Here is a 27,968-nt window from a genome sequence, read left to right as displayed (position 1 = left end):
GGAGAGGCACTCGTTAAAATGTCACCCTCCCATCTGAAAGGGTCAGGGCAGGGGGGGCCTGTGAGAGGCTTCAGCACCTCTGCTGTGCTAAACTGCCTCTCCTTGGATGGCACAGTCCCAGGAATCCATGAGAATCATGGAATCATGGAATGTTTGGGTTGAAAGGGACCTCAAAAGTCATCTCATTGCACCTCCTGCCATGGGCAGGGACACCTCCCACTAGCTCAGGTTGCTCCAACCTGGCCTTGGACACTTCCAGGGATCCAGGGGCAGCCACAGCTTCTCTGGGCAACCTGTGTCAGGGCCTTCCCACCCTCACAGCCAACAATTCCTTCCCAATATCCCACCTATCCCTGCCCTCTGGCAGTGGGAAGCCATTCCCTGTGTCCTGTCCCTCCCTCCCTTGTCCCCAGTCCCTCTCCAGCTCTCCTGGAGCCCCTTTAGGCCCTGCCAGGGGCTCTCAGCTCTCCCTGGACCCTTCTCTTCTCCAGGGGAACCCCCCCAGCTCTCCCAGCCTTTCACCTCCCAACCCCAGTTCTCAGTCCCCAGACAGTTTCCCCAGATGGGAGGACTTCCCCACAGAAAGGTGAAGTGACTTGTCGATGGTTGCCCAGGAAATCAGTGGGAGAACTGATAGGAAAATTCCCAATTCCTACCCTGGAGGAAAGGGGCTCTTTGGTGGGACCCTCCTTTCCCCCAGGGTTTCTCCAACAGCAGCTCTGCAGTCCTGTCCAAGCTGGAAGTCCTGGCTGTGCTTCCAGGCTCTGTTGGTGCCTTTTAACAGCAGGGAGGAGAGGGACAAGCTCAGGGAGCAGCTGGAATTGTGTAGAGCACTGGAGGGGGTTCATGGTGCTGGGATGGTGGAAAACAACAGAGCTCAAAATGGAAAAAAAAAAAAAAAAAGAGATGGGGAGAGTTTCACAGGGACCTTTTCAGGCCCTGGGGGATTTTTACACCCCCTGGGCCACGCTGAGGGGAAGGGGAAGGTGAAAACCAGTCATAGCACTGAGGGGATGAAAAGGTTCTGACCTCAGTGAGGAGTGAGATGTTGTTTAACCACCCTCCACCTCAGGACAGTCCCTTTCCTGCCTAAATGCTGGTTTCTAACAAAGGATTTCCACAAAACAGCCCAGCATGGCCTGAATGTAACCCCGTGTTTTCCTGCCCCTGCAGGGGGAAGAAGAGTCTCTGGGGAACCTGGTCCTTCATTTTCCAATTTAAGTAAAACCACATTCTTGTGCCTGAGAGGAGCCACCACCGCCTAGAAAACACCTTTGTGTGGCCTGCCCTGAATGGCCATTTGTGCTGTCTGAGGGAAAAATACCTAAAAACACCTTGCTGGGGGTTGGAGCACAGAGACCAAGCCCCAGAGCTGGTGGGGGGGGGTTTGGGGTGATCCCTCCTTCCCTTCAATTGTTCTGTCCAAGTTCCAGGGATGTGCCAGGGATCTGAGAGCCCCTCTCAGGCACAACCCCCCTGACACAGTAATGACTTTTTCTCCAAATTACCAGAAGACCATCAGGGAACAAGAACTGGGTGTCTTGACCTTCCTCTCCAGGACTCCCCAGCCTGCACTTTGGTCCCTGGCAGGGACAGATCCACCAGAGCAAAGAGATGCTCCTCCTGCAACCCCAGCAAGTGGAGGTGGCTGCACTGGTGACACTGGGGAGCTTGGCCACAAATGCAATTTGGGAGGATATGATGACTGTTTTTTTATTTTAAAACCCCTCTGCCCGAGAATGAGCATCACACTCCTGACTGAAGAGGGGAAAGGGAGTTATGGTTCACATGTCATCCTTGCCCTGGGGGAACCTGGAGCAGCAGGAACCTGTGAATCCACCATATTTCAGATATACTTAACAACCTTTTACAACCTGAACTGTAAATCTCTCCCAGTGAAATGAGACCTTCAGAAGATTCAGGCTCAGTCGTTGCCACCTGAGCTCCCCCTGCTCATGGAAATCCCAGCAGGCACCTTTCCCAAGGTGGCTTTATTTGGAATAGTGTGGCCCCAGAAGCCCAGGTCCCTTTTCACTCATCCTATCAGCAATAATAATAATGATCTAATTAATAATACCCCTTATTAAGGGCAGTGCCCATTTGGCTGCCCAGGACCCTCCATCTCCCGACTGTGCTCAGCTCCCCTCAATCCTGGACCTCAGGAATCCCAGACATCTCCCTTTCCACATCTGCAAAATGGGAATACCAGCATTCCTTAATTCCAAAGGTCCCTGTGCTCCTTCAACGCTTCAAAAGCGTGCAGGAAAACCTTCAATTATCCAAAAAATCCCTGCGAAGTTTCATTATTATTCCAACACTTCCATTAAAGACACATGTCCTGGGAAGTAGCAGGCAGGAGGAATCATTATGCTAATTTTAGACGGAGCATCTGCTCAACGTTAAATCCGAAACTTTGTCTCGGAGAAATCATTTCAATTATTTTTTTTTCCCTCGCAGAATTGACATTTGTCAAACAATATGTTGCGAGCGGAACTCGCAGCCAAGTCTGAGTAATCCGAGCTCACGGATCCCGGTGAGCAGCGCCCGGGCGGGAGGGAGGGAGGGAAGGAGGGAGGGAGGGAGCTGCTGCTTTTTGGCACGGCAGGAATTAAGGAGCAGAGTGGCCAGGCTGACGTGGTTCCTGCTCCCGGCCGGCCCTGCCAGCCCCTGCCCCTGGCACAGCCCCTCAGGGCTGCCCAGCCTGGCAGCTCCCTGCCTGCCTCCCTGCTCAGCATCTCTGGGAGAAACCTGGGACCTCACCTAGAGCCAGGAGTGATGCTTATTCACTGCTGGAGTCAGCCACAGGCAGGATCTGGAACACATTTTAACCCTGTTTTTATGGTTTTTTTGCACAAGCACCTGAGCAGGTTCCTACTCCTGCCTCAGCTGGTGCAATCCCAGGGGACAGGAGAGAGTGTCCCAGGGCTGCCAGCCTGGAATTCTGCCAGCCCTGTTGGCACTGGGAGAAGGGGTACAGACGCCTTCCAGCATGTTCCTTTTCCTTTTCCTTTTCCTTTTCCTTTTCCTTTTCCTTTTCCTTTTCCTTTTCCTTTTCCTTTTCCCTTTCCTTTTCCTTTTCCTTTTCCCTTTCCTTTTCCTTTCCCTTCCCTTCCCTTCCTTGCCTTGCCAAACCTTCCCTTCCTTCCCTTCCCAAACCTTCCCCTTCCCTTCCCCTTCCTTCCCTTCCCAAACCTTCCCCTTCCTTCCCTTCCCAAACCTTCCCAAACCTTCCCAAACCTTCCTATTAATTTTAAAATCATTTCCAGCATCCCTGGGGATCCAGAGGCAGCTTCCAAGGGTTTTGTGAGTTGTAACTAAGAAAATCAAACAAAGCACCTGGAAGCTTCAATTTCCTATGGAAATGACTGTATCCCTGTAAAAAATGTGGGAAAGCTTGGAAACCACTGACATTGACCCAAAGAGGGTAAACACCCCCAAACCCACATCAACACTCCTGGAACAAGGAATTCCAGAGCAGGTTCCCATCCAGCAAGGTGGGGGTCTACACAGAGTGAGCATTAATTTAAAATTAAATAAGCCTTTTACTGTATATTCCAAATTCCAGGGACACACAGGGGTCGTCTCCCCTCAAAAATAGCACAGAAATAAAATTGCATTTTGCTTTTAGGAGGTTAAATGGTCCCACATTGCCCTCGTGGTGTCTCCTGGATCAGGGGGTTTGATCCTACCTGGGAGAGCTCCCAAGTCCCTCTGGAAACTGCTCATCTCAAACATCCTAAATGTCTGTTCCTAAAAGCAGCCACTGATCCCTGAGCCATCTCCTGTTTGCCAGGACCATATGTGTGTATATATATATACATACATATATATAAATTCCAGAAGTATTTGTCAGCCTTTAAGCCAAAAGATGCCATAGAAATAGCCACCAAAATTCAGTTGTTCCGCCCCAAACCTGTTTCTCCCTAATTTCCACCCTGAGAACACTTCTCAAGTAATCCCAGTAATTCCTGACTGTGAAATTATCAACTGTCCCATGCAAATATTCATTTTCCCTAAAATATGGTTCAAATCTGCCTTAAAGGATCCCCTCACCCCATAGATCAGGGGTGTCCATGGGTCAGGGGTGTCCATGGATTAGGGGTATCCATGGATCAGGGGTGTCCGTAGGTCAGAGGTGTCCATGGATCAGGGGTGTCCATAGGTCAGGGGTATCCATGGATCAGGGGTGTAGATGGATCAGGGGTGTCCATGGATCAGGGCTGTCCATGGATTAGGGGTATCCATGGATCGGGGTGTCCGTAGGTCAGAGGTGTCCATGGATCAGGGGAATAGATGGATCAGGAGTGTCCATGGATCAGAGGTGTCCATGGGTCAGGGGTATAGATGGATCAGGAGTGTCCATGGATCAGAGGTGTCCATGGATCAGGGCTGTCCATAGATCAGAAATGTCCGTAGATAGGGATGTCCATAGATCAGGGATTTCCATGGATCAGGGATTTCTCTGGATCAGGGATGTCCACAGCTGTTGGGAAGAGCAGTGTGTCCATCCCGGAGCCAGCCCATGGAATGTGGTGCCACAGGGGCTGTTGGACCCCCATGAACACACCTTGGCCAGGTGAGCCGGGATATGTGGGATCCATCCTCAGGGAGCACGACGGGCTCGGAGTTCTGGGATGAGCTCCAGGTTTAAAATCACACATCCCAACCAGCAGCCCCTGGCTGTGGATGCTCCCCTGGCAGGGTGTGCCTGGCAGTGCTCCTGGCTGTGCCTCGGGGGATCCCCCTGGGCTGCACCTCAGTGGGGACCACCGGGATTGACCCAAGTGCTGCCACCACTGGGATTGAGAGGAAACCGAGAGGAGGGGCCTGGGTTTGAAGGCGTGGGAGGACACTGAGGGCACTTGGGGTGTTCAGCTGGAGCAGAGGAGACTGAGGGGAGACCTCAGTGCAGTTCCAATTCCTGGGCAGGGGCAGAGGAGGGGCAGGGACTGAGCTCTGCTCTGGGGGAGCAGGGACAGCAGCCAGGGAACGGCTGGAGCTGTGTCAGGGCAGGCTCAGGTTGGATCTCAGGCAAAGGTTCTTCCCCCAGAGGCTGGTTGGGCACTGCCCAGGCTCCCCAGGGCAGTGGGCACAGCCCCAAGGCTGCCAGAGCTGCAGGAGGGTTTGGCTGATCCTCTGGGGCACAGGGGGGGACTCTGGGGCTGGGCCTGTGCAGGGCTGAGGGTTGGACTCCATGAGCCTTGGGGGTCCCTCCCAGCTCAGCACAGTCTGGGATTCTGTGCAAACCCCAAGCAAAGCTGCTCCTTCCACCCTTCCAGGGCAGGGAATCCACAGCCCCACCCTGGAGCAGAGGCCGAGCAGGAGGTGGCAGCGTGGGCAGGGTGCCCTGCCGGGACCTTTGGCCCAGCTCTCACTGCTCCTGTCACACTCAGCTCTCAGGTTTCCCTGCCCAACATCCCTCCCTGGCACAGGAGCACAGGGGGAATTCCAGGAACGGCCCCACCATTCCAGGGTTTGTTCCTTTGCTCCAGCTGAACTGACAGGTTGGGTCCCTGGTTTTAAATATTCCCCTGGGCCACCCAGGCTGTTGGACCCAGACTCCTTCAGTGCCACTGCGGTGGACACACAAACACAGGGAAGTTTTCCTTACAATTTGCCTGTTCATCTTTATTGGAGTAATTCTGAGGTTGAGTTTGGCCCCAGATTCTTGGGGGTATTTAAATAGGACAGTTTATGCTGCACATGGCCATGGAAGGAGTAAAATGATGAATTACATGAGAAAAACACATGCAGGAAGAAGTAAAATAATGAATAACAAGAGAAAAACTAAATAAATCATCCTTGTTACCAGATTAATCCCAATGTGCAGTTAGAAATGGGGCTGTATCATGAGATGGATCAGTACAAGGCCTGGATGGGGCTGGGAAATGCCAATTCTTACTTTTTCTAGGGACAAAACACTCCTGTATCCCCTAAAACTGCCTCTCTGCTTGGACCTGGGGATAAACACACAGCTTTTAATACAGTTCTCCCAAATGCAATAAATTGAGCAGCAATTAGAAACTCCTCAATCTCTTAAGACAGTGATATCAGCAGGGCCTGTTTGGACTGGAATCCACAAATCCTCCAGTTCTGTGAAGCCAGGTAATAACACCCCAGTGAATTTCCTTGGAAGAATTATTTCCCATGGTGAGAGCTCGACCAGAAGCTTCTGCTGCTTTTTGCATTAATTACATTAAATTCCCTCCCTTCTGCTTCTCACTTGCAGCATTTTGCCAGCTCAGATTGTCTCTTTCATGTCAGAATTAGCCACAGAAAACCAAAAGAGTTTTATTAGTGGACTGTGTCCCTTCACCAAACGTCCTCAGGAGTTTTGCATTAGTGGCTAAACCCACCAGGACCTGGGGTGGGGACGTGAGGGGCTGTTTTTGGCCACTAAAAGCAGCATCTTTTGATGGAAGCTCAAGGGAGCAGCCTAAACACACCATAAAAGGGGAGGGGGGATGCATTATTCAGGCAACAACCATAATTTTATAGTTAAGAGTCATCTGAGAGTTTTTTTTTTTTTCATTTATAAAGCAAGGATTTCAGTTCTTTGATGTATAAGAAAATGCACTCGGCACAGCTTCTCCAAATTTGCAGCATTTGTTCTGTGAGGGTAGAAATATGCAGTCACTGAATAATAATGTCAGAAGTGGTGCAAAGCTGGTTCCTGCAGCAAGTTTGTCTCTGTCCTGAGCAACCTCACAGCAGAGTAATGGCTCTGAAATACTCTGTGCAAAGGTAAAATTCAATAAAGTCTTAAACTACTCTAGGAAAATTAGAATTAAGGAAAATTGTGAAGACTGCTGTACCCAACCAACGTGGTCTCCTGCATTGCACTGGTGCCTGAGGGACCATCTCTGGAGCAGAGTTATGAGCAAGAATCAACAATCTCTTAGACTCATGAAATGGTTTGGGTTGGAAGAGACCTTAAAGCTCATCCAGTCCCACCCCTGCCATGGGCAGGGACACTTTCCAGTATCCCAGGTTGCGCTAAGCCCTGTCCAACCTGGCCTTGGACACTTCCAGGGATCCAGGGGCAGCCACAGCTTCTCTGGGCAACCTGGGCCAGGGCCTCCCCACCCTCACAGGGAACAATTTCTTCCTGATATCCCACCTAAACCCACTCTTAGTTTAAACCCATTCCCCCTTGTCCTGTCACTCCAGGCCCCTGTCAATAGTCTCTCCCCATCTTCCCTGTAAGTTCCTTTCAGGTCCTGGAAGGCCACCATTAGGTCACCCCAGGGTGAACAATCCCAGCTCTCCCAGCCTTTCCTCCCAGCTGAGCTGCTCCATTGCTCGGATCCTCTTGGGGCCTCCCCTGGACTCTCTCCAGCAGCTCCACGTCCCTCCTGTGCTGTTCCCAGGGCTGGGGCAGCTCTGCAGGGGGGTCTCACCTGAGGGGGCAGAGGGGCAGAATCCCCCCCTCCCCTGCTGCCCTGCTGAGGAAACGTCCTCAAATTATGCCAGGAGAGGTTTATATTAAATATTAGGAAAAATTCCTTCATGGAGAGGGTTGTCAGGCACTGGCCCAGGCTGCCCAGGGAGGTGGGGGAGTCACCATCCCTGGAAGGGTCCACAACACAGGTGGGTGTGGGACGGTGGTTTGGAGGTGAACATGATTGAACTGGATGATCTTAGAGGGCTTTTCCAACCTTAAGGATTCTGGGATTCTCTTTACTGTGGCCTGGAACCCACCAGGGGCTGAAGTGACAGGGCAGGGACAGCAGAGTGTGGCAGCAGAGTGTGGCAGCAGCTCCCACAGCTCACTCACCTGGGGAAAACTTTGTGGCTCCTTGATAGTTTGAACACCCCAAGCCCCCCAGCAGTTCCTCCTCGTCTGGCACTCCCCCTGCTCCTCCAAAGCACAAAGGAAGCCTTTGAAATCCAGAGCAGAAGGGGCTGAGGGGCTTTAACCCTGCACACCTTTCCCCAATCTGCTGTTCTTGGCAGCACAAGCTGCTAAGCTATTGCTAATAAAAATATATTAATGCCTGTCCTCTGCACTTGCTTCCTGCCTGGAATTTCTCTCACCCAACTTCGGGTTTCTACAAAGCAAATACCTTCACGCCTCCTTTTATGGAGGAAGTCCTCGAGTTGATTCACTTGGTTGCAAGATACACATCTAAAGTAGGTGAATCATGTCCTGGAACATTTTTTTTCCCCTCTGCTGACTGCAAAGGGAGAGTGGATGAATTCTCAGCTGGAGAGAGATAAGAGGAGTCCCAACCCTGCTCTCACACTGCCCCGAAACTCTGGTCCCGTGCTCTCAACAGGATGTGTGGAGGTGAGGGCATGAGGGTGCATTATTTTACACCTCATCACACCACCAGAAATGTCACCTGACCACCCTCACTGTGGTTATTTATGTTATTCATACCTTTGGTACATCGCTCACTAGTGAACATCATACCGAGAAAAACCCCAAATATCTTAAACAAGGAAATTCATCACAAAGACCCTTCCAAATGCAACGTGGTAACTTAGGAAATTAGGGAATTAAGGCTTCAGGTCACACACAAAAATAAATTCAAACAGGCACACGTGAAATGAAGGTATCAAGGACCCCCTCACGCTCTGAGCAATCATTGCAGCAAATCTCAAAATCACAGGAAATCTTCAATCACCCCTGCAGTGTTTGTGGTTCCAGAAGCTGAGCTGCCATCCCTGGTCAGAGCAAGGTCTGTTCTCCAGAGGTGGCCAGGAGGCTCTGCCATCCAACTGCACCCAAGAAGACTCAGCAAGGGAGGAGAAGGACAGGCCTGTTCCCACTGGTTGGTTGAACTTCATCAGTGCCGTGATGAAAACCCAAAAATGAGTTTGCACAAGACAGAAAAATAGCTACAAAGTACTTGGGACGCTCGGAAGTCTTTGTGCAACCAGGAATTAGTTGATGTGGACAAGTAGCCAAGACCTACAACCTAACTGGGGCTGGAGGTGAAGGTCAAGCTCCACTGAACCCCTCTGAGCTGTGCAGGGGCTCCTCTGGCACTCAGAGGTGGATCTGAGCCCTCTGAGCACGGCTGTTCCTCCCAGAACAGCCCCAGGGACTGGGCAGGACCATTCCAGTTTGGCCAAGAGTTGGCTGAAGTCCTTCCAAACTGAGGTTGGACACTTGTAATGCAAACAGTCCACAGGGAAGATCCCAGCCCTCTTAATACAACTGTTTATTGGGGGTTTTAGTCTGTCTATCCTGTAAAAACCATGGCCTTGCATCCTGTGAAGGGCTAAAGGAGTTTTCACAACCACCCTGAGAAACTTACTTTCCACGGGAAGTTATTTTTCCCTGATTTTTATTTTTTTCCTGCTGTCCTATTTCTCTCTCCTGCATTCGGGGTCACAGAAGCAGCTGAAAGAAGGTGATGAATTTGCCACAGAGATGGTGTGGGGATTCATTCCTGAAAAACACGCCGTGGCACCAGTCTAGGAAAGGAGAATGGAGATTTCTGGGAATGCAGAGAATGGCACTGAAACTCCATAAAACTGAGACCCAGCCCTTGGCATGGGGATGACCTGGACTCCTGACCAACCAGTCCACACCAGTCCACACCAGTCCACACCAGTCCACACCAGTCCTGCAAGCCAGCACCCCCAGGGCAAAGGAAAGGACCAAAGGCAGGAGCTGCTGCACCTTCAGAGCCTCCTGCTCAGAGCAGGGGCAGGGAGGGGAGGGTGGGGAAGGTCACCTGGGTTTATATCCATGGCAAGGATGCTGCAGACAGGTTTTCTCTGTGTGTGTGTGTGCACAGATGAGTTATTTCATGGATTTGGCTGCTCTGCCTTGGGATGCAATTAAGATCTTTCCCATTTTTTAACGTGAAAAATGAAATCGGGAGGAAGAACCTGCCTTGAGTTAATTTGCTGTTTAAAATGTTCAGCTGCAAAGAGGGAAGCTCAGGTGAGACCTGGTTTTCTCCATCCAGGTGAGCCTCCTAATAAATTGGTAGGTCTGGGATGGATCATAACCCACATCAGGACCTGGATCTGTGTTATGTAAACAATTCGTTATTAGATGGAGAAAAACTCCACTGGGTTTTTCCGTGTGTCGAAACCAGGCTGTCCCACACGCAGGACCGGCTGAGCTGGACTCTGCACGGCCTCCCTGGGAACCTCTGCCATGGATTTCTTTCCAGATCTGAGAAAATCATGGTCGGAATTGGATTATTCCTGCACAAAGTCTGTGTGGATCCCAGTTTTCCTGTTCCCTGAGGAGGGCACAGCCCTGTTCCTGCTCTGTGCCTGTGAACACCTCACATGTCCCAGTGTGGGGACGGGGGGGCTGTGCTGCTCCTCACCTCACAGAGCACAGTGTCCTGCCCTACATTTTCTCTGTGTAAAAATGCAAACTTTCCAAACTGTGATGATTTTAAAAATAATTTCATGTTTAGAACTGCTCCAAGTTCATTCTCCAGTGCAGCTTTGTGTCAGGGGTGTGAAATCAGCCAACGGATTATCTTTGGTTATTTTATTGAGCAGAGAAAGAAATTAAATACTCTGTAGTCCTCTTTTCCTCTAAACCTCTTCTGTCATATAAGGTAAGAAGGACAAATCCAGATGCTTTGTTTTAGTTTAGATAGAAAAGCATTTTCTGCATCTGTGCCAAAGGCAAATCTTGGTCCTCACAGCACTGGGTGATGCTTCACCCATTTGCTGCTTCCCCAGCTCTTGTGAGCTCAGGGCTGGTGTATCCACACCCAGCCTGATCATTCTGGAGGATGAAGCTTTTTAAACTTGTCAGGTTTCCCATTATATCTCCCCTAAACAGCACTACCCACTATGAAAGAGCTGCAGCCCCTTAGAGACCCCAACGGAGGAAAAAAACAGCAAAGCTTAAATTCAAAATCAAAGCTTTGAGCTCAGGGGGTCTGGAGGAGAAACACAGAGAGGCAGAGCTGCCTGAAAAAGTGTGTTTGAGCTGTCAGGCCCAGATGGTGGCAAATAAAAGGGTCCATTTCTGGGAGAATGTTTCTGATGATTTATTTCTGGATGCAGGGAGACAGGACAGGCACACAGAGCATTTCAAGGGCTGCTGTAAATCAGGTTGTCATTTTTCCTGTCTTCCAAAGAGAATCCCAGAGAGGTTAATTTAAACAGGGAGGTGTCTTTCCCACTCTCTCCATTCCCCCTCTCCCCCTGGCTCCATGGCAGCAGCTGTGTTAGTGCTTCCCTGCGAGGCAGGAGAACAGCAAAAGCTCCTGCTGGAGCTCAGCCAAGCTCTGTGCTGGGTATCAGCAGAAGATGGGGAAAATCTTGGAGCTTTAGGTGATGTCCAGATGTTTCTGCATCTGCTCTGGCATCTTTGCCTGGCTTTGTGTGTGCATTCAGACGTGCTCTGAGCTGCTGAGCCCTGCAGATGCCTAAACTTGACCAGATGCTGTGGAGCACCTAAAATACCCCGGGGGGCTCAGGTTCAGGCACTCCCCCTGCTCAGAAATGCCCCAAGCTGAGGGCCTGAGCTCTCAGCTCAGCTCTAATCTACATCCTGATCCAAAGGGAAGGTTTGAACACCACCCACCACGCACGAGCAGCCCCCAAATTCAGCAGGAAGCACTAAAGCTGCTCCCTGTCTGAGAGGAGCTGTGTGTGAGAACTTCACCTCCTTCCCAGGGCGAGATTTGTGGTGTTCTCTGCGTACAAACAGAATGTTAAGGGGTTGGAATGGACCTTGAAGATCTCATCCCAACACCCCTGCCATGGGCAGGGACACCTCCCACTACACCAGGTTGCTCAAGGCTTTATCAAAGCTGGCTTTGAACACTTCCAGGGATGGGGCAGCCACGACCTCCCTGGGCAACCTGTGCCAGTGTGTGACAATCTTGGACTGCAGGTTTGCTGTTTCCCTCAGATACCTGTTCCTGCTCTCCTCACTCCCAGGAGGAAAGGTGGTACACATCCCCTTTTGGTGGAGACTGAGGTGCAAGGTTGTGCCAAAACATGGCCAGGACTGTCCTGGCCACTCCTGGGGGCTCTATTAGGTCATGCACCTCATTTTACCCACAACAGAGAACAGAGAGGCTGTGGCACGCAGGGGAACCAAATCTCCCCCTGTCCAGCTCCTCCCAGGCCATCCCAGGAGCCACCAGCCCATCCCAGGCCCATCTCCACAAGCTCAGAGGAGCACAGGACAAAATGGACCCAGGTGGAGACCCAAATGACGGGCTCAGAGGAAGGGACACCCTGCCTGGCTCCTGCCAGGGCTGTGCCAGCAGAGCTGCAGCCCCAGGGCACAGTTGGGAAAGCCTGGAGCTGAGTCAAGTGGAGGCCCTGCGGGACTGGGGGGGTGGGACACCCAGGAGTCAGGGCAAGGGCATTTGGGAATTGCACAACACTTCCAATGGGATGTTCAGGGCAGGAACCACAGCTGGGGAAGGGAGGGAGCAGGATGGTTTGGGGAGGAACATACGTGGTCAAACAGAGGGATGAGGAGATGAAAAGGCCCATCCCTGAGTAAACAGTGCTGGTCACTGTTCTCATCCAGCTCTGCCCTGTGAGTGCAGCCTGTCCTGTCTTCCATTAAACCTCATTCCTAACTCTTTTCCTGGCTGAGGGACCCTGCTCTGGGTGTCTGGGTGTCTGGGGGCTGGGTGGGACTGGGCCCAGGGCTTGGGGTGGGATCATTAGCAAAGATCAAGCTGGACCAGTCAGCAGGTAGTGAAGCTGGTGGGAGCCAGTGGGGTCACTGCAGCTCAGACCACTGGGGAAAAAAAGGGTCCCAGAGGGACTGAGGTGTCCTGGGAGCTGATGGAGAGGGCATGGTGTGGATGTGCTACTTTGTGAGGGGGCTGGTACCAGCAGCTGGAGTTGCTGCACAAATCAATGGCACCACCAAACGTTGGGGTTTCTTTGGGACATTGTGCTTTTAGGATGGAAAAATTGCTTGGGTACCTCTGTCCCACCCATTGCAACCAACAAGTCCCAGAGAGGGACTTAAAAATCATTTCCCTGGTCATCCAGCCAGAAGATCCCAAGCCACAATCTCCAGAAAGCTGGACTGTGCTACCAAAAATGCTGAGTTTCCCCCCTGACTCTGCTTGGCTGTTTAAAAGACTAGCTTGGAATTTTTTCCTTTTATATATATTATTTTACAGTTTCAATTCAGCAGAGAAAGCTCCTAAAATTTTCCTTCAAGGGCTTAAATCTGAGTAATTACAGGCTGCAGTCACACAGTATATGCTGGCTGCTGGAGCTCCCTTCACTGCCAGAAAAGCAGGTCAATTATAAGCAATGAACCCACATTACCAGGAGAAAAAGCTGGTTTGAATTCTGGTCAATTAGTGCTAAAACTGTCTTGGAAGAGAAAGGTAAATTGAGCTAATGGAGCTCTGCAGTGAGACCTGCAAATCAGCACTGAGCCCTGACAGAAAAGGCTTAATCTCTGGTATGGCACAAATTAATGATGTTTTGGCAGAAAATCAACTTCAAACCTGCAGGGTGAAGTTACTGAGGTTCCCCTCTTGTCTCTCCTCACCTCCAGCTTTGGGGCTTGAGTGAGAGAATAACCCCACTTCGGGAGGGTGCTGGAGCACAGGATTAACTTGAAGGATGTTCTGACACACTTTCCCAGCCTGAGGGTCAGAACAAAGTGTCAAGAGCTGGGGTGTGTCAGGATTCCCTGGAATCTTGCCATTCCCAGGACTGCCACAGCCAGGGAGGAAGAGGAGGAGGAGCAGGTTCCTCAGGTGCTCCTTGGAGAGGGCTGGCTCTCAAATATCCCAGAGACCTGGAGCTGGGAGCTCTGACTCAAGGTTTTGTTGTTTGGGGTTTTTTTTAAATCTTCTTTTAAGTGTAGATATTTGGAAGCGACACAAACTTCAAGGAAAAGGTTTAAAAAAAATCATGAGCTTGAAAACTGTGTTTTCTCCAGCTGGTAAATGTGCACATCACCTCCCAGAGGCCACATCAGCAGGAAGGGAGAGCCAGGCATCTCCCAGGTTTCCAGCTCTGGATATTCAGGGATTCTGTGATTTTAATTCAAGGCACACAAAGGTGACCTGCCCTGCCAGGGTTTGTTGTCCAAGATCAACCAGTGGGATGCAGCGGCACAGCCCAGCCCAGAGGGATGACAGAGAAGGAAAATTGAGTAGGCACTTCCCAGGACATGGAGGAAAAGCAATAGATGGAAAGCTGAGACTTTACTGTCCCAAAATGTGAACAGAGAGGCCGTGGCAGGCAGGGGAACCAAATCTCCCCCTGTCCAGCTCCTCCCAGGCCATCCCAGGAGCCACCAGCCCATCCCAGGCCCATCTCCACAAGCTCAGAGGAGCACAGGACAAAGTGGACCCAGGTGGAGACCCAAATGACGGGCTCAGAGGAAGGGACACCCTGCCTGGCTCCTGCCAGGGCTGTGCCAGCAGAGCTGCAGCCCCAGGGCACAGTTGGGAAAGCCTGGAGCTGAGTCAAGTGGAGGCCCTGCAGGACTGGGGGGGTGGGACACAGGAGTCAGAGCTCCTCACAGAATCCTCAGATGTTTGGGCCTGGAAGGGAACTCAAAGCCCGTTCATGTCCCATGTCACAGCAGCAGCAGCAGCAGACACGTGGAGGTGGCTCTCCAGAGGCCATGCACTGATGGCAGAGTCACTGGATAACTATTTTGAATTCCTGACTTGCCCCCGTGTGCCCAGGAAGGGGAAGCTCCTTCCCAGGCACGTTGACACAGCAGAGCTGGGCTGGGAAGGGACCTCAGGCCATCATCTGCTCCAACCCCCTGCAGGGCCACCCCGAGCAGGTTGCCCAGGACTTATGTGACCTGAGGAGCCCCAGGGCTCCCCTGCCCCAGCCCTTGCTGGCACTGGGGAAGTCTGAACACCACGAAGGGTCCATCATGGACACGGCCCCGTCCCTGCACTGGGATTTTCATCCCACTGTGGTCACTGTGGGAGTGTGGCCGTGCCCTCACACACCTTCATCCCTGCCCTGCTGGAGCCAGGAGAGGCTGGTGGGGGCCAGACCGAGGGAAGCAAGAGGTACACGTTGGCTCCACCACATCCCAAGGCTGCCCCCAGACCCACACAGTGGCTCAAGGTCCCAGAAAGTGCCCACGGGCAGGAGTGTGGTCAGGACCAGCACATCCCACCTCTGCCTCCCCTCAAGGCCCAGCTCCTCTCCCTGCCCCACACAGGACGGGACCCAGCCATGGACACCCTCAGCAAACGGGAAATGTTCATACCCAGGGGATCAGAGGTGGGTGAGGGGACACCAGAGGGAGGAGATTCTGCCCCTCTGCCCCCTCAGATGAGACCCCCCTGCAGAGCTGCCCCAGCCCTGGGAACAGCACAGGGAGGACATGGAGCTGCTGGAGAGAGTCCAGAGGAGGCCCCAAGAGGATCAGAGCAATGGAGCAGCTCAGCTGGGAGGAAAGGCTGGGAGAGCTGGGATTGTTCAACCTGGAGAAGTTTCTAGGATGACCCAATTACAGCCTTCCAGGACCTGATGGGAGCCTGCAAGAAAGATGGGGAGAGACTTTGGGCAAGGGCTTGGAGTGACAGGACAAGGAGGAATGGCTTCCCACTGCCAGAGGGCAGGGTTAGATGAGATAGTGGGAAGAAATCCTTCCCTGTGAGGGTGGGCAGGTTGCCCAGAGAAGCTGTGGCTGCCCCTGGATCCCTGGAAGTGTCCAAGGCCAGGTTGGACGGGGTTTGGAGCAACCTGGGCTAGTGGAAGGTGTCCCTGCCTTTGGCAGAGGTTGGAATGAGATGACCCTGAGGTTTCCTTCCATCCCAAACCACTCCATGACTCTGTGGCTCTGTGACCATGAACTGGCCCCACAGAAGCCCTGGACAGGTCACTGCAGCTCATGGAGTCACGTAAAGCTGATTAAGAAAGAAAGGAATCAAGGAGCAAAGCTCTGCCGCACACAAAGGGCCAACAGAGAGCACCCATTTGGTTAGAAAAGACTCGTCCCATCTCCCTTCTCCCTGGATTTTACTTGGTTTAACCCCAGCACAGAGTGGGGATTGTGAGAGCCCGGGAACACTCTGAGGTTGCTGGCAGCCACTTTTATTGGCCTGCTCCCTCCTCCAGCTTTTCTTACAGATCTCAGGAGCAAACCAACTGCAGCTCAGACACAGAGCCATCCCTGAGCCCCACACCGGGCTGTTTACAGACAAACCCTACAAAAACACCCCGGTGGCTACAAGACTTGACACCTTTTTTTTTTTCCTTCTGTGACCTTAAACAGCACCAGCACTTCAGAAGTGCCTCAGGTGACCCCGGGTTTATCTCAGCACTCCCTAATCTCCTGGCTGGAGCTGCAGGACCTCCCAAGGATCTCCCAGCTCCACAGGCACCTCCTCCAGCCCCAGGCAGCAGCACTTCAAAGGCAGGTGCAAATCAGAGCAGAACAGTGACACAAAGGGGGGAAAAAAAGCCTCCTCACCAGGCAGTGTTTGACTTGCACATGTAGGACTGTTTCTGAAGCAGCCTCTCTTTTTTCTCCATCTCACAGAACAGATCCGTGTCTGGTTTTATTAATAATAGACGTGGCTGTCTCTTTTTTAAATGTTATGAAAAATCCACTCAAAGATTTTCCTTGGCAATGAATTCCGGGGCTTAATTATGCACTGTGTTAACAGGCTCAGTGTTTTTAAATGTAAGATCTATCTGTTGGAGGCCACGTGCTCTTGCACTTCCCAAGCAGATTAAATAACAAGCCCAGTGTATCTTCTGTACCTTTGCAGTGTGTCTTTGGTATTGATCGAGGTGTATTGGATTCATTGTCACTGTGATGCATCTTCAAAGTGAGTCACCCCTTGGAAATGCTGCACTGATTTATAGAAATCCTTCACATCCATCTCAATTAATGCCAGCAAACCCAAAACCAGCTGTTGTTCCCCACTCGTCTCAGTAACGTTTCCTGCAGAGTTTGAGGGGGGAAAAAATTGAGTTTATGCACTGACATTGTTCAAACAAACCCCTTCCACTGTTGTTGTGCTGCCCCAACCAGCAAATGATAAAATACTTCCAGCACAACATTGTCACCCCAGGTCTGCCCGTGTCCAACTTCCAGGTGAGGTTTCCCTGTGGTGGGAGCTGGAGACAACACTTGCAGTGGGTTTTACACTGTCAAAGGGCAGTCACAGGGAGAGGTTTCCTGGCAGCCTCTCCCCCATGATGTAACACCCACATTTTCTTATCAGCTTGCCCAGAGAAGCTGTGGCTGCCCCTGGATCCCTGGAAGTGTCCAAGGTGAGGTTGGACAGGGCTTGGAGCCACCTGGGCTGGTGGAAGGTGTCCCTGCCCATGGCAGGGGGTGGCACTGGATGGGCTTTAAGGTCCCTCACAACCCAAAAAATTCTATGATTCCCCATCCCCACGATACAACAACCAGATCTAATACTGCTGAATCACAGAATCACAGAATGCTTGAGGTTGGAAAAGCCCTCCCAGCCCATGGATCCCCCCTGTGCCCGATGCCCACCTTGTCCCCCAGCCCAGAGCACTGAGTGCCACATCCAGGCCTTCCTGGGACACCTCCAGGGGTGGGCACTCCAAACCTCCTGGGCAGCCCCTGCCAACACCTGACCATCCTTTCCAGGGAGAAATTCCTCCTGATGTCCAACCTGACCCTCCCCTGGCACAGCCTGAGGCCGTTCCCTCTCCTCCTGTCCCTTGTTCCCTGGGAGCAGAGCCCGACCCCCCCCGGCTCCCCCCTCCTGTCAGAGGATTGCAGAGCCAGAAGGTCCCCCCTGAGCCTCCTTTTCTCCAGGCTGAGCCCCCCCAGCTCCCTCAGCTGCTCCTGCTGCTCCAGCCCCTTTCCAGCTCCTTCCCTTCCCTGGACACCTCCAGCCCCTCAATGTCCTTCCTGAACTGAGGGGCCCTGAAGATTAAACATGTCACAGATTGCAGATTCACACTTTTAAAGGCCACCTGTTGACTTCCCCTGTCCATGCCCAGGTCCACAGGAGCCTCCTGCTTTAAATACTCACACTAGAGAGACTGTATTTCTTTTTTTGTACCCAGAACATACGTGGAAATGAACCTCCCCACCTCACTGCTGGGAGATGCTGTTTACTCACCTCCTTAATTTTGCTTCTGTGGTATAATGATAAAAATAATAAGAGAAGAAGTAAGAAAACAACCCAGAAAAAAAAAAGGATATTTTGTTTATCTGCATCAACATAAAATGGTAAACATTGCTGTTAAAACTTGGGTATCTTTTTGAGTTTAAAAGTTATATTATCTTCCAGATTAAATGGTCATATGGGTTTAAAGCAAATCCAAACCATTAAAAATGCTAAGTAGCTCCTTGGCTGGGAGAAGATGTATTTTTTCCTATAAGCACCATTAGAACTGAGAATAATCAAACAATATTATAATTGCTTCTATGGCTACAGAATCGAGCACAAGTCTGAACTATAACTCAAAATAACAACGTGTTCTTGAGATATGTCTTGTTAAAAGGAAAACGTTTCAGGAGCTGAGAGCTCCCATGTTACATCACCTCCTTTCCCACTTCAGGAATTTCACTGTGTGATCCCATGTTGGTTTAACACACACTTGAAGGGTCACATGGAGGCAAATCCATCCCTTGCACTTCTCAATACGCTGTTTAAATTTACTGAAGAGGATTCAAGATCATTTCAAAGGTTTGGTGCTTTGTTTCTGCAAGACTTAAATATTGAAATGCATTAAAAGTGCCAGTCCTGGGCCCCCAACAGCTCAAATGTCCCCAGTCCCCCATCAGTCCTCCTTGAGAGCCCATCTAGGCTTGGGTTTGAGAGCTGATGGGTTTGACAACCCAGATGGGTTATCAAACAACCCACCTGGGGGTTGGAACTAGATGATCTTTAGAGTGTCCAGCTTCTGGGAGACTGGAACTAGATGGACTTTGGGGTTTCCAACTCATGGGAAACCCTGTGAGTTCCAAGCCTTGTGAATTCCAACCCCTCTGAGTTCCAACCCCTCATTGGAAACACTCTGAGTCCCAACCTCTGGGGTTTGGAACTAGATGATCTTTAGGGTTTCCAGCTCCTGGGAGGTTGGAATTAGATGGACTTGGGGGTTTCCAACTCATGGGAAACCCTGTGATTTCCAAGCCCTATGAGTCCCAACCTCTCATAGGAAATCCTACGAGTCCCAACCCCTGGGGTTTGGAACTAGATGATCTTTAGGGTTTCCAACTCATGGGAAGTTGGAACTAGATGGTCTTTAAGGTCCCTCCAACCCAAGCCATTCTATGCTTCTATGATATGAAACAAAAATTCATAAGGAAACCTTTCTCCTCCGAGCCTGACAATCTATAGATGTCCCCCTGCATATTTTAATTATTGCTTTCCTAAAATCTTCAAAGAATAATGGAGCCCTTGAACAAGAGCAAATTGTTCTGGTACAAAATCCACGGATAGACAGAGGATTGTCTCGTTCAAATGCACATGGAAACGCTTTGCAGAACATCCTTGAAAGAAATCCAAGAGAGAAACAATATATCACAAAGCACAATGTATTCCTGAGCATGCTGGGGATAAAGGGCAATTGCTGGGCTGTTGTTAGTTTTTCAAATACATGCCAGTGTATTTAAGTGATTATGGATGAAAGACAATAAAATATGAAGAATGACATTTGAAAAAGAAGCCTGCCTTTGTTTGCTGGCTCTGTTTGGGGATTCTTTGGATAGGATTGCTTTTGTTCTTTTGGGATATATATCTTATGGAGCATAACAACACTTTGCTAACAAATAAATGCTTCAGCCTGAATCTGCTGAATGGATTTCATTTGAAAACTGGAGCCTGTGAACAGCCCAGTGTCAGCCTAGAAAAACCTGAGGGACTTGCAGGTGCAATTCCTCCCTGGGAGGGTGGGCAGGCCCTGGCACAGGTTGGGCAGAGAAGCTGTGGCTGCCCCTGGATCCCTGGAAGTGTCCAAGGCCAGGTTGGAGCAACCTGGGCTGGTGGAAGGTGTCCCTGCCCATGGCAGGGGTGGGACTGGATGGGCTTTAAGGTCCCTTGCAACCCAAACAATCCTGGGGTTCCATGGTTCTGGAGCCCCTCTGCTCTGGAGCCAGGCTGGGAGAGCTGGGGGGGTTCCCCTGGAGCAGAGAAGGCTCCAGGGAGAGCTGAGAGCCCCTGGCAGGGCCTGAAGGGGTTCCAGGAGAGCTGGAGAGGGACTGGGGACAAGGGATGGAGGGACAGGACACAGGAAATGGCTTCCCACTGCCAGAGGGCAGGGAGAGATGGGATTTTGGGAAGGAATTGTTGGCTGTGAGGGTGGTGAGGCCCTGGCCCAGGTTTCCCAGAGAAGCTGTGGCTGCCCCTGGAATCCCTGGAAGTGTCCAAAGCCATGCTCCAGAGATGGACTATCCCAACCTGGGCTAGTGGAAGGTGTCCCTGTCCTTGACAGGGGGTGGGACAAGACGATTTTAAGGTCCCTCCCAACCCAAACCATCCATGAACAAGGCAGGGTAAAGGTTTCACCCCAAACCTCCACACAAATGTACAACTAAAAACTGTGGGTTTGTTCTCTTCCTTGGTGAATCTCCTCAGGAAAACAGAGATCTGGTCTTTGCTGGATGAGACTTGAAGGCACTTCACTGGCTGAGGGCCAAGAGCTCTGTGATTGCAAATGCTAACATGTATTTTGGGATTACTCAGTTTAACTGCTAAGACAAGTTGCCATAATATCATTGGGTTTGTGCTGTAAAACAAAAGCAGAACCTTTCCTTACCCAAAAGGTGGAATTTGGGATTTCAGAGATGCCCAGCATGAAGTCCAGGGAGGACATGTGCCCAGAAAGATCTCACACATGATCAGATCAGTTTTGAGGAACATAATCCCTTGGAACTTTCCTGAGTTAATGCTCATTTTAACTTGAAAACCTCTGGGACAACTTTGCACAACAGCTTCCCAAGCAGCTCAGTGCAGTGTGGAGGGGCATCTTGGGAAAGGACCTAAAAATAGGCCCTCTGGTTACCACAGCAAAGCACCCAAACATGCCCAGAAATATTTTAGTGCAAACAGAACCTGGATTTCACCTTTTTCTGCCCCATCTCCCAGCTCCGTGACCTGCCAGGGTATGTTACAGGTGCACAGAATTAAAATCCAACGTCTTTTCTCCTCACTGGGCTCCATCCACCCCTTACACCCACTTTGAACCTTGTTTCCTTGCAGCTGCCTGGGGTTTCAATTCACTCAAACAGGACTTTTTGTAGCTCTGAATGAAAAAAACCAACATCAACAGCTTTCTAATTTTGGCTCTGTGAACAGACCTCAGACCTGGGCACTCCCCAGGAGCCCCAGAGAAGGGACATTAAGAGCTGCCCTCCCCTTTTCACAAACCTCCTCAGCCCTGGGAGCTTGGGAAGCTTTGCAAACACCAAAGAAGGTTCTGGATTGCCCTGTGCCCAGGTCATTGCTTGCTGTCAGAGCCAGAGCAGCAGCCAGGGAGCCATTTCTGAGGGGTGGCACAAGAGCAGAGTGCTGAGTCTGGCTGGACCAGACTTTATCAGAAGAGCAATTCAGCATCTTCAGCTCCATCTCAGACACGTGACATGTCCATTTTGGAACAATTTCTGCTGTTCCACAGGTGAATTCTGCTCTCTCTGAAGGACCAACCTCAGCCAAGCTGCAGAACTGTCTCTTCTGCATCTTGAGCAGGACTTTGCATTTCTGGGGGATGAGCAGGAAGGACCCAGCTCCAGAAGCCAAGGCCTAAAAGCCTTGTTTTGGAAACACTGTCCTCTCCAGCTCATGCCAAGCACAAATAATTGAAATCAAGATGACTCCAGGTGAGAACTGATTCAGGTTTTGCAGATCCTGGAGCCAAGAGGTGAAGGAGCAAGGCTGGAGATTGATGGGAGGCACAACCTCCTTCAGACAGTTCTTCAGACAGAGCCCAGAGAATGACAGAATCATTGAGGTTGGAAAAAGTCAAGTCCAACCACCAACCCAGCACCACCACCTTGTTCAGCACTAAGCCATGTCCCCAAGTGCCACGTCCACGTGAGGGCAGGGTTTAGTGGGAGGTGGAGCTCAGAGCAGAGCTGAAGGTCAGAGCTGCACACATCAAGTTGATTGAGATCCTGGACCACCACCCAAATCCCTGCTGCAAGATGTGTTACATCCACCTATTTATTTTTATTAGAGGGGTTTATTAACACTGATCCAGTGAGAACTGAGTGATGATCCCTAATGTCACAGCTCTACAGACTCCAAGTCACAGGAGCTGCCAACCTGCTCTTAAAAATGTGTGTTCTGGGCAAAACTCTGCAGGAAGGTGCATGGGAGAGATTCAGCAGGATGAAGCACCAAACAACAATCCAAAATGCCACAAAATCTTACCCCAGAAACTGCTACAAGAAAATTTTCAGTGCTTACTCACTGAGCCTTCACACAGAATTAACACCAGGCCAGGAAAAACACGGCCTTATCCCGGTAAGAAATCATCCCATGTTTTCATGTGCCACCTGCACACACTGAGCAAATCTACAAGGCCCTAAATATAAACAGACAGCCCTTTCCTGGCTGTTAAAATGAACAACCTCAGTTTGTTCTCTGAGCAAGCCAAAATTACAGCTGCTTGGAGATCAGACACGTTTTGGGGCGGGACACTTTCTGTCCCGTCCCCCTTTCTTTTTACAGTGTTTGTAGTTTTATGAATAAGGCATTGATTGTGCCCAAACCCCAAAGATATCCACCTTGGAGGGAGAGCTAAAATTAGTGTGAAGTATATTCCTGAAGCTGTCAGGAGGAAAGACAGCTCGTGTGGGATGCTGGGGATCCGGCAGGCAAAACAGCATTCCCAAAAAGGCCAGTCCTGTGCTGCACCCCTGGCTGGAGAGCCCAGGGCTTTGCACACACCCCACATACCCACTTTTATGTGCAGAAAACTTGGTTATTCCGGAAAACTGGGCAGAGCTGAGCTGTGCCAGCACACACACACCTGAGCAGGCGGTGTCTGGGAGCACAGGAAGCCCCGAGGTGCCACCATGTGAGAAAGGACTGTCCTGGATTCTCATTCCAGAAGACCCCAAGTCATTTTAAAGGCAATAAATATGCAGCTGACAACCCTTTTCATGGAGGAACAGGCAGGTCTGGGTAGAGCATGACACTTTTACCAGCACAGGATCAGGGGAAAAGGAAAAGAAATGTCTTCGTTCCAAAGGATGTCAGGGAGTACCTGGACAGAGCGGCCTGGCTTCTGATCCCAGAGGGGTGGGTCAGTCACCTGGCATGGAAAATTCCAGAGCAACTGGATAAGGAAAGCAGAACCTCCCTGACTGCCCTGTCTGGAGTGAACTCAGGTGTGTGAATGTGAGTGCAGCTGGAGCAGAGCAGGCTGAGGGCAGAGCTCAGCGGGGGCTGCAGCTCCTCCCCAGGGGCAGCTCCGAGCTCTGCTCTGGGGGAGCAGGGACAGCACCCAGGGAATGCTGGAGCTGTGTCAGGGCAGGCTCAGGTTGGATCTCAGGCAAAGGTTCTTCCCCCAGAGGCTGGTTGGGCACTGCCCAGGCTCCCCAGGGCAGTGGGCACAGCCCCAAGGCTGCCAGAGCTGCAGGAGGGTTTGGACAACGCTCTGAGGGCCAGGGTGGGATTGTTGGGGTGTCTGTGCAGGGCCAGGGGTTGGATGGATGATCCTTGTGGGTTCACTCCAATTCAGGACATTCCATGATTGTGTTCTATGACTCTAATATATCCACACATTAGCAGGTATCTCCAGACATCCTGAGCACCCCTCAGCGCCCCGGCAGCGCTGGCAGAGGCAGCACATGTCACACACCCCCCTCCTTCCCCTTCCCAGGCTTTGCTTACATTTCCTCTGGTCTGCTCTGATTCCAAGGTTTAATAAAATTTAATCCCAGCATGTCTCAAATTAATTAATTAGATCTCGTTCCAAGCCACGGTGCCAATTCCTGCAATTCCCCTGGTCCTCAGGCAGAGTCAGGGATCTGCTGCCTCCAGGAGCAGCCAAGGACCAACCCTGGAGTGTGAGCCCAGTCACCACACTGCAAAGGGGATTATTCCAAAACATTTTGCTTTTTCTTGTCTGTGATTTCCCCACTAGAACAACTTCTCTATGTTTTAAACAGTGATATCATGACATCAGCCCCACTCACAGTCCTCAGCAGCAGAGTGAGAGCCAGACCTGCAAATTCAGTCTTTATTCATCAAAATTCATGAGCTGGGATCAACAAGCTACCTGGGACCATCCCAATCCATGTGCTCCAGCTACAGCTCATTTGCCCCCTCCCTGTGCTCTGAGCTTGTTTCCCTCTTCAAATCCTCCTCACTGACAGATTTTTTTTATTCCCTGTTGCAACAGAAATCATAAAACTAATTTTTTTTCTTTTTCCACCGGGAACAAGCTGTGAGAATTCAGGGGAAATGGGGCTATTTTAACAGGACAAAAGCTTTATTCCCTGTGCTGATCCCCCCTGAGAGATGATTTCCACCAAACATGACATGTCAGCGGGTGCTCTGCGGAGCATCCTCACGGTGCTGCAGCTCCACGGCCCTCCCAACATTTTGAGCTGTCTCTGCTCATCTTGTCCCCTGCCACAGCTGAGAGAGGAGCAATCCCAGGTGCTCAGTGGCCTCGGTGACAAGCAGAGCATAAATGAACCGACATGGACCACAGAACAGGAGATATTTCCCTCTGCATCACTGTCTGCTTTGCACCATCTCCATGCAGTGTAATTAATTCTGATCTCAGAAGAGTCTCATCAGTTCTGTCTGCTGCCAGCGTGCTGGGCAGGGCCCCTGATGAAGTGCAGTTGTTTACAAACACGTTAAAGCGTATTTAAACCCATTGTATCTCACTCCAGCTGCCCAAGGACTTTTTACTCAGCTCCTGGACTGGGCCCAAAACTGGAAATGACAGATTGCCAAAAAGGACAGAGACGAGGGGCGGAGGGAGGGGAGGAGGGAGGGATGTGAAGTGGCTAGACAACACAGCACATGAATATATTATCCTGCTGCCTCTGGGAACCGAGGTCAAAGCTGGACCAGGCTGAAGAAACACGTTGCAAGAAACACTCGTGAAACGAAAGGTCAGGGAGATAATAAGCTCTAAGTGCATCCAAGCAAGTGTTTGCTGGTGGAGGCAGCTCGGAGCCACACTGACTCTGGTTCCCTGTGGTTCCCTGTGGTTCCCTGCTGCTCCCAGGGAGCACAACTGTCCCCTCAATTCCCTCTCACCGGGGTGACAAGAACCAGGGCTGTGTCACAGGGAACAGCAGTCACTGCTCCCCAGGACACTGGGCTGTGCCCCACCACCCTCGTGTTCTTTCCAGGCCAACAGCTTCTCCCCCCAAAAAACCTGTGTCTTCTGTAGGTGCAGCACCACCACCTCCCCCAGCCTGACCCCATTCCCAGAGCTTTCCTGGTCTTTCCCTGCTGTGCTGCCCATCCAAGGCCACTGTGTTTGACTCGGAAAACAACCCCTGGCCGTGTGTCTGCAACCTGTAACCTGCTCCTGTGGGATGTGCATCCCTGTGGAAAAGGTGCACACTCCAAAGCAGGGAGAAAATCATCCCATTTTCCACTTGAAGCCTGTGCTCATCTATCTCACCTCAGCCAAGTGTCCTTAAAATCCCCCCTCAACATCGGCATCAGAGCCTGGATTGAGCTTCTACAACAAGCTGGTGGCCAATGGCCCTGCCCAGGAACACAGCACCTTCTTCTGGAGGGTTCTCCAAGAGCTCCATGAACAGTATTTTATTTCCACGAGGTTCCCCAGAGCTGGACAGGCAGCATCCCAAAGGAAGGCAAGACTTCCTCAGGAGACGAAGCGACTTCATGAAGGTGGAAAGGGGAAAGGGCAGAGCTGTGAGGGACAGGGGGAGCTGGAAGGGAGGGTGGGATTTGGGAACCTGCTGGTCATGTTGCTCAGCAGCAGCTTCTGGTTCTAAATATTTTATTGTAAGCAGCTGCTGGATAAAGAGCCAGAAAGAAAGATGTGACCTCCACCTGCACCCACAGTACCTGCTCCAGAAAATCCCTGCAAACACCTGCACAGGAGCACCTACAGACCAAACCAGAGCACACTGGAAGCAGAAATAAAATGAAAAACCAAGATTGGATCTGTTCTTACCCCTCAAAACATCTTTTAAATGCTCAGTCACTACACCTGCTCCAGGAACTGCAAACCTCTGGGGCTGTGTCACCTCAGAGGGGCACAAAACCCGGGAGAGCCCCGTGGAAAACAAACCTCCAGCACAGCACCAGGGAGCACAGAGCCCCATGAGCAAACCTCCAGCACAGCACCAGGGAGCACAGAGCCCCATGGGCAAACCTCCAGCACAGCACAGGCACAGGCTGCAGCCACACAGCCCTGGGGCCACGGGCTCTGTGGTCCCACACACTTCCCAAAGCACTGGAGACTTACCTGTGGAGAAGCTGCTACAGGTTCATCCTCTGACCCTTGGAGGAGACTCAGGTGTTCATCTGGTGACCTGGGAAAGGGAGCCTGGGGAAGAAAACAAGAGACCTGAATGTAATGGAGCAGATTTAAATGTGTCATTATACCCCAGAGGCAGTCACATCTCCTCCAAAAATATCCCCTGGATATTTTCTACTTGCTCCCATCAAGACTTTGGGGTTTTTCCTTACTCTCTCTTTCCCTCCTTATCTCCAATCCTTCCTGTCATCATTTTGGGCATTTTTCTCTCTGCTCTCCTCTTCTCACGTGCAATCTGGACTTGAGAGCAAATGATTTGTGAAGAATATCATTGCAAAGAATTTTCTGTATATGTGAAATAATTCACTTCCAGACATTCAAAGACAAGGCAGAGGAGAGTGGCTGGTGATGGGCTTTGTGGTTCTCCTAAAATCAGACCCTGAATGCAAACTGGGCCCCATCCTGACTCCTTCAGAGCTGGGAAAGAAAGCTGAGCCTGTCCCCAGGCCTGGCCCTGCCCCAGCCCACTGAGGGTGAGCTGCTGTGTTCACAGCTGGGGAGGGATCATTCACTCCCCACCTCAGGACTGGTGGGGCTAAATTTTAGAAGAAAAGTCAAAATCGGACCAGGTTATGGGAATGTACCCAGGAAAAATCATTTTCAAAAGGCTGAGAGTGGTTTAAAGCAGAATCACAGAATTGGAAGGGACCTCAAAGCTCATCTCACTCCACCCCCAGCCATGGGCAGGGACAGCTGCCACTATCCCAGGTTGCTCCAAGCCCCGTCCAGCCTGGCCTTGGACACTTCCAGGGATGGGCCCATCATCCATAACACATCCTGGATGCAGGGAAAATAAAGCAGAATGTTGGGCAGCATCAATGGAAGTGTCTGCTGCCCCAGGGGCAGTGGCCCCATGTGTGAGGACACCAGAGGGGTGACAGCAGGTGACATCCCCGTGGTGGCCTGGAGCATCCTCAGTGCAAGTGGAACAAGAGGAGCCACTGCAGCCTCAAACCTGCAGTCTGTTTAAATATAATAACAGTATAAACATAATAATATATATAATAGATATAACATACTAACAATACAAATATATTAACAATATAAAATAACAGCTTTGCCATTGTGTGACTCCTCTTAGATGGAGATTCCTGGATATTTTGCCATTAATTCTCATCATCTCCCACAGGTGAGTGAGGGATGAGCCCATTTCACTGGCGTGGATGCTGAGGCAGGGAGGGCTGGAACCTCCCAACCCACACTGGACAGGGCTGCACTGGCACCAGTGCAGAGCCCTCCCAGCCCCCAGGATCACCCCCATCCCTCAGACACACCCACCTGTGGTTACTCTTATTGTTTCCTTAAATTAATCCTTCTCATTTCCCAGGAGGAAATAACTACAGATAGTCAGGCTCCAAGGATTTAATGGAACTAACACTGTTAGGCCACCCAGCAATGCCTCAGAACATCTCCCCACCATCCCTTGTGCTGCCAGCAATTAGATGAGATAATTTCAAATCTGTGTCCTTATTAGTGGCTTCTCCTGAAGTGTGTTGGCAGATTCAGAGCCAGAATGAAGCTACAGAAACCTCTGCACAATGATATTGCACAAAGAAATGCAATAGCAGGACAGCACTGAG

The 27,968-nt window shown here is 51.0% G+C and overlaps 1 protein-coding gene across 4 annotated transcripts in view; it reads right to left on the bottom strand.

Moving 5' to 3' along the window:
* The window catches only part of HIVEP3 (HIVEP zinc finger 3), a 294,820-nt gene that overhangs the window by 122,792 nt on the left and 144,060 nt on the right, over positions 1-27,968 (bottom strand). For all 4 annotated transcript variants that reach the window (XM_039384239.1, XM_039384242.1, XM_039384241.1 and 1 more), the window contains exon 2: positions 26,317-26,397. The gene's annotated coding sequence lies outside the window, so the exon portion shown is untranslated. The remainder of the gene's footprint in view (positions 1-26,316; positions 26,398-27,968) is intronic.

Source organism: Pipra filicauda, unplaced genomic scaffold, assembly GCF_003945595.2.
Source record: "Pipra filicauda isolate LSUMZ 115617 unplaced genomic scaffold, ASM394559v2 scaffold341_size774298_pilon, whole genome shotgun sequence".
NCBI classification, from domain to species: Eukaryota; Metazoa; Chordata; class Aves; order Passeriformes; family Pipridae; genus Pipra; species Pipra filicauda.
Note: the sequence above shows the minus strand (reverse complement) of the source record. Positions and strands in the feature narration are given on the sequence as shown.